Consider the following 7,649-nt stretch of genomic DNA (forward strand, 5'->3'; position numbering starts at 1 on the left):
TCTACTAGCGCACTGAATTGTCTTAGTAGTGAGGACAAAGAGTGCACTAGTACATGGGCCTTAAACTGGATATCGAGGAGGAATAAAAGCTCACGCTGCTTCCCCTTCCCACAGTCCCCTTGGCCAACACGTTTGTGTTTTTATAGCATTGTTGTCGTCATGTAACTGTGTTCAACCGCCTGTTTCGGGGCGCTTTTATTTTGGGATCGTTTCCTGTGTTTTATCGTTTTTCCAAGTTTCCTGCATTTGTTACTTTGCTTTGAGGTATGCTCAGCGATGTTTTTTCTCCTCCGCTGGCTTTGAACTTTGCTTTGTTTGTGGACTTTCCGATCATCTATGAACTACGCTCCGTGATGTTGGGCGATCCCTGTATTTCGGTGTCTTGCCGGTTTGCTTAGCTTCTGTACTGTTAAGCCGAGTGTTGCGATCCATTCTCTCTTTGTAATCGTGCCTCACCCATTAAAAGGAAGGTTCTGCCTTTTTGTGATCAAAGGACTGTCGGGCGTGAATTTCGAGAAGCTACCGAGCGTCTTTGTGAGAAATCACAGTTGAGTCTGGCCACGACGGACAGACGGGATGCAGAATTGAAAGCAATATCCAGAAAGGTTCACCAAGGACCTCAGGTGATGTTTTTTCATCCTCCCCCTCTGACCGCTCAGGAGGAAGTCCTAATACCGGGCTTAAGGGAGAGATCTCAGCAGGGGAACAGATCGGGATGCCAACTATTCCATCAACGAGCAGGATAAGGACTGACTGAATACGCTCATTGAGTTCCGGTTACGTTGGGCCCGCGGCGGCTGGAACGAAGCGGCTCCCTTTTCGCAAAGGGCCTTCTGACTCCCAAGTGCAAGTCTGTGCTTTGCGGGAGATCATCAGGTGTGCCGGGGGAAACTACCCAATTTGACTGAATTAGCTTGAAAATCAAGTTATGACAAATAATGAATCTTTGTTCACATGCGAGCGGCACGGTGGACGGCTGCCTCACAATTCTGAGGACCGGGGTTCGAATCCTGTGCCCGTTTGTGTGGCGTTTGCATGGTCTCCCCGTGCCTGCGTGGGTTTTCTCCGGGCACTCCGCTTTCCTCCCACATCCCAAAAACATGCATGCTAGGTTAATTGAAGACTCTAAATTACCCGTAGGTGTGAATGTGAGTGCAAATGCTTGTTTGTTTCTATGTGCCTTGCAATTGGCTGGCGACCAGTTCAGGGTGCGCCCCGCCTCTCGTCCGAAGACAGCTGGGATAGGCTCCAGCGCGCCCGCGACCAGTCACTGATGCGCTGACACACGGGACCAGCTAGCTCTATTTTGGCCCGGGCATGGGCAAATGCCGCAAAGTTCATAATTGCCTGTACTTGCCACAAGATGGCAGCAAAACACTACTTGTGTCTAAATGACGCTCCTCAACATAGTTCCTTGGCACCAAGATGCCACAAGACGGCACCAAAGCAATAGTTGTGTCTAAATGAGGCTCCTCAACTCCAACCCTTTTCCTTGGCACCAAGATGACACAAGATAGCGGCAAAGCACTACTTTTGTTTAAATATCGCTCCTCACGTAACTACAACATAGTTCCAAGTTTCTTTCTGAAAGAAAGTAGTGTTTTGTTACCATCTTGGTGTGATTGAACTACGTTAAAGTGAGTAAAGGAGCTTCATTTCGACAAGTAGTGCTTATGGAGCTCCTCAACTCACGTCAACATATTTCATTGGGACCAAGGGGACAAAAGATGGTGGCAAAGCACTACCTTTGCTCAAATATTGCTCCTCAAGTAAAATACTGTACAAAATACTGTACGTAATTCAAGATAACACAAAACACTACTTGTCAAATTGATGACTCCTCAACTCACTTCAACATAGTTTCTTGGCGCCAAAACGTCACAAGATGCCGCCAAACTAATACTTTTATTGCGTTGGCCCGAGAAGAAAAACTGCTGAATAGGTTTTTTCAACAAATAACAAGGCCGAATTTGCCAAAGTCCGATCACGATTATTGTATATACGTTTGCGACATTTTTCTATTTGGTGGTGTGCCGCAGTGGAACCGTTCCTGTCCCAGAATGCAAATTGTAAAGAGTTGATGAGTTGAAATCCCTGGACCGAGCTGCTGACGGATCCACGCCCACTTGTTGAGTGGAGACTCGCTCTCGGATCTTTCCGTGACTTCATTCTTATTCTGATTGCCCACCGATTTTCTACGTGGTCATTTCAATTCGCTACAGTACCGAAGCACAGACTAGCGCTTTAAATAAAGGATAACTTTATTCTCTATTAATCTATGCTCTGGGTCAATTTGTCTTATTTCCGAGAACCCTAAAGTTCTCAATGTCATTTTAAAAAGTAGTTCTAATATCCGGTTACATAACTAAACAACGAGGTCAAGACATGCGCATTTTATTTTTAAATCAGAACTCTCATAGATATTGACATTTAACAGCTCCAGGGTAAAACGCCTTCGTTATCACTTTGCTTTGTCACATGTCGGTCTGATGTTGTCCTTTCCAATTCCCAATCACATTTGCTGCACACACACACACAGGCTAACCAACTCTCCAGACACTTCCAATGTCCTTCAATATTATTAATACTGTGACAAAATTCAACAACAATAAGCAAAATAAGCATAAACAAGAAGACTAGATTGTTGAATGCGTTGCTCCATGATTTTATTTTATTTTTTTAAAGAACGTATTGTCTTTTTGCTATTGAATCGCATAGGAAACATTCTTGCTGTTACAGTAACAAAAATAGTACCGTACCACCAAACATACAAAAATGAACACAACATTGTTTGTTCATGTTTAACCTTGTTAATGTTAGCTGTCTCTGAATTATGAGTTATCATTGTATGTCAACCCCTCCTTGAGCCGTCACCTTATCGTGGTGGAGGGGTTTGTGTGTCCCAATCATCCTAGGAGCTAAGTTGTCTGGGGCTTCACGCCCCTGGTTGGGTCACCCATGGCAAACAGGCCATAGGTGAGGGACCAGACAAAGCACGGCTAAAAGACACCTATGATGAAAAATATGGATCGAGGTTTCCCTTGCCCGGACGCGGGTCACCGGGTCCCCCCTCTGCAGCCAGCCCCGGAGGTGGGGCTCGAAGGCGAGCGCACGGTGGCCCGGGCCTGCACCCATGGGCCCGAAAGGGTAACGTGGGTCTCCCTTCCCATGGGCTCACCACCTGTGGGAGGGGCCGTAGGGGTCGGTGCAGTGCGAGCTTGGCGGTGGCCAAACGCAGGGACCTTGGCGATCCGATCCCCGGCTACAGAAGCTGGCTCTGGGGACGTGGGACGTCACCTCTCTGGCAGGGAAGGAGCCTGAGCTGGTGTGTGAGGTCGATAGGTTCCAACTACATATAGTCGGACTCGCCTCCACACACTGACCAGTCCTCTTGGTACCAGTCCTCTTGAGAGGGGTTGGACTCTCTTCAACTCTGGAGTTTCCCCCGGTGGATGAGAGGGTAGCCTCCCTCCGCCTTCAGGTGGGGGGACGGGTCCTGACACTCGGGTGAAGAGAGGGATGGAGCTGTCAACTGATCACCACCTGGAGGTGAGTTGGCTCCGATGGTGGGGGAAGATGCCGGTCCGACATGTCAGGCCAAAATGTATTGTGAGGGTCTGCTGGGAACGTCTGGCGGAATCCCCTGTCAGAAGGAGTTGCAACTCCCACCTCCGACAGAACTTTGCTCATGTTCCGGGGGAGGTGGAGGACATCGAGTCTGAGTGGATCATGTTCCGCGCCTCCATTCCTGAGGCGGTCGACCGAAGCTGTGGCCGTAAGGTGGTCGGTGCCTGTTGTGGAGGAAACCCCTGAACCCGTTGGTGGACACCTGCAGTGAGGGATGCCGTCAAGCTGAAGAAGGAGTCCTATTGGCCCTTTTTGGCCTGTGGGACTCCTGAGGCAGCTGATGGGTACCGGCTGCCCAAGCGGAATGCAGCTTTGGTGGTCGCTGAAGCAAAAACTCGGGTATGGGAGGAGTTCTGTGAGGAAGACTTCGAGGAAATTCTGGTCCACCATCCGTCGTCTCAGGAGGGGGAAGCAGTGCACCATCAACACTGGGATGGGACGCTGCTGACCTCAACTCGGGAAGTTGTGAGTCGGTGGGGAGAATACTTTGAAGACCTCCTCAATTTCACCGACACGCCATGAGGAAGCAGAGTCTGGGTTCTCTGAGGCGGGCTCTCCTATCTCTAGGGTTGAGGTCACCAAGGTGGTTAAAAAGCGCCTTGGTGGCAAGGCCCCAGGTGTGGATGAGATTCGCCCGGAATTCCTAAAGGCTCTGGATGTTGTGGGGCTGTCCTGGTTGACACGCCTTTGCAACATCGCGTGGACATCGGGGACAGTGCCTCTGGATTGGCAGAATGGGGTGGTGGTCCCCCTTGTCACCGATTCTGTTTATAACTTTTATGGACAGAATTTCAAGGCGCAGCTGAGGCATAGATGGGGTCCGGTTTGGTGGCCTCAGTATTGCATCTTTGCTTTTTGCAGATGATGCGGTTCTGTTGGTTTCATCAAGCCCTGATCTCCAACACTCACTGGAGCAGTTCGCAGCCGAGTGTGAAGCGGCTGGGATGAGAATCAGAACCTCTGAGACCATGGTCCTCAGTCAGAAAAGGGTGACGTGCCCTCTCCAGGTCGGGGATGAGATCCTGCCCCAAGTATCTTGGGGTCTTGTTCACGAGTGAGGGAAGAATGGAACGGGAGATCGACAGGCGGATCGGTGCGGCATCTGCAGTGATGCGGACTTTGTATCGATCTGTTGTTGTGAAGAAGGAGCTAAGCCGAAAGGCGAAGCTCTCGATTTACCGGTGGAGCTACGTTCCTACCCTCACCTATGGTCACGAGCTGTGGTTGACCTTGGTTGAACAAGATCCCGGATACAAGCGGCCGAAATAATTTTCCTCCGCAGGGTGTCCGGGCTTTCCCTTAGAGATAGGGTGAGAAGCTCGGTCATCCGGGAGGATCTCAGAGTAGAGCTGCTGCTCCTCCACATCGAGAGGAGCCAGATGAGGTGGCTGGGGCATCTGATTCGGATGCCTCCCGGACGCCTCCTCGGTGAGATGTTCCGGGCACGTCCCACCGGGAGGAGACCCCAGGGACGACCCGGGACACGCTGGAGAGACTACGTCTTTCGGCTTGCCTGGGAACACCTCAGAGGGAAGAGGGGAGAGGGAAGTCTGGGCATACCTGCTAAAGCTACTGCCCCCGCGACCCGACCTCGGATAAGCGGAAGACAATGGATGGATGGATGGCATTTTATGTCAAATTAGTATTTACACTCCTTAAAGTAGGTGTGCCATGTAGTACATTACATGACAGATTTGTTTTGTTGTGAGACTTCAGGATATCTCTGACATAACAACATTACTGCCAAGCGTTTGTATTTCTCCTCTCTTCTACTCTCTGACTGGCTGCATGTTGTTTGTTGGACACCACACGAGTCCAAGTGCGAAAGTTCTCAAATGCCAGTGGCCGTACTGTCTCTTTCGGTTTCAACGACCGTTGCCATGGAAATTTCTAACAGAAATGGTAACAGGCAAATGTACTCCTTTCCTTACATTGTTAGCAATTTTGAACCAGAACTTGAGGCTTTTTTTTTTTTTTTTATAAGGGTCTTCCTGTGTTCATACAAGTTTGTGGTTTTGCTGATCAAGATAATAGTTGCGAAGAGTCCCTCATAAAAAAAAAAATAAATAAATAAATGCAGGCCATATTTCGTGGCCACGGTGGTCTGAGTGAAGAAACCCAGACCAGAATGGAGTGGATCACACCAATTGGTCGTACATATCGTTTTCAAAGCTCCAGATCAGCACATTGTTGAATATTTCTGCTTGAAAGACAGAATCAGATGATAGGACATCATTTAAGGTTGAAAACTGAGGAACTCAGAGGGACTGTGGGATTGTGATGGAAACACACACGCGCAGATAAGGTTTTATAAACTTTCCAGTTGGGGTTAATGTGCAACCAATTTCGCATTCGGCAAAACAGGTCAAAGTGTGTAAAAGGCGGAGCCCTATAACAGAAGACAAAGATGACAATATCTAATGTTCAGGCTTTTTCCTTCTTTACATACAATATATAATCTTTGTATAAATAAATGATATACATGTATCTAACTTTCCTCTGAAGACACCAGCCAGAAAAAAACCCATTTTTTAGCAAGTTCGGGTTCAAACCATGTTATTAACCAGTAGTTATGCTAGTTATCGCAGCATACGCAGGAAGTCCGCTCACCTGTTTTGCGGGTTTGGTCACGTGACATTCCGCATTGAGCAGGTACTGCATTAAAGGAGAACAGCATGGTTGATTTCAAAGCCCTCTGTCGATTAGTCACCGAGCTGCCCGGCCATGTATCGGAAACGAGAGCGAGCATGACTGCAAGGTTGAAGTGACCAAATTCAGATTAATGGCACAATTCGGATAAGCGTTTGGAAAAGTGGATCCAAATCCCGTATGTGTCTGATATATTGGCATCAAAATTCAAATAATATTCCGAGCCCTTCTGTCAAGTTATTTACGTACAATTTGGGCATCTGCGCACGAGAGTTGTTTCATGTGTTCTGTGAACGTAAACACGGCCACGTGGGATGTGTGTCGCCCGAAATGTACATGGACATATTCAATCGTTTTCCGCCATCATTCGCAGGGACCAAACCCTCCCATGAATAGCAAACACCCACGAGCCATTGATTCCCCCAGAAAGTTTGCCATTTTCAAAAAGATCATCATTTGGTATAGATTTCACAAGATTCACAAAGCACTACTTTTGTCTAAATGAAACTCTTCAACTCACTTCAACATAGTTGCTTGGCACCACAATTTTTGCACTCGGGCCTACAGTGAAAGAAAATGCAGCTGAATTAAGATCAACACCAGTGACCTCTGACCTCACAAATGCCTTTTTATGGAGTGGACAGAATTCTGGTAGACGTACTCTAACACGTAGAAAGCCTTGGCACTTTTTTACAGTAGCTGCAAAGTGGGGACCGACTCAAGTACATTTTCATCCGTTGTCACATCCAAGTTGGTGTAATAGCGAACGTGTTCCAACACTTTTGCCAATACAGTGTAGATGCAGTAACACTACTTCTCCAACTTGGCATGCTTTAAAGTCGTACTTTCACATGTTGCAAACATACTGCTCCCATGGCGAATTGCTTTAAACAGGCGGAGCTGGCGCTCCAGTAATGTTTATTCCCAGGTCAAATCATAGCGTGTCTAGGCCAACTACTTTCTATAGCGTAATCGGTACGCCTGACGATTTACATTGATAATTCACTTCCTAAATTAAAAACACAATTGCTTTACTTGAACATTATGTGAACTTTCTAAGTTGTTGTGACCTTGTCCCTAAATTTGAGGAGGTTACCTAATATCCACGCCATCCTGTCACAACACAAGCAGTGTTAGTCCTCTCTAATGACATTGCTACTTTTCTCACGGGATAGCATAGACAGGGTAAAAATACTGCAGTTACCGCCGGTCATTAGTTCCTATTAGTGTCCCGTCTTTGGTTTGCCCTCGCCTGCAGAGACACGCTGGATTGGAGTGTAGCTCCCGCTGATGAAAATGATTTTGTGACCACAGTAGAAGTCTGATATCGTTTTAATGAGGTTTGTAAAGCCGTTGTACTAGTACGCGCTTTG

Source organism: Phyllopteryx taeniolatus, chromosome 2 (assembly GCF_024500385.1).
Source record: "Phyllopteryx taeniolatus isolate TA_2022b chromosome 2, UOR_Ptae_1.2, whole genome shotgun sequence".
In the NCBI taxonomy this organism is placed as follows: Eukaryota; Metazoa; Chordata; class Actinopteri; order Syngnathiformes; family Syngnathidae; genus Phyllopteryx; species Phyllopteryx taeniolatus.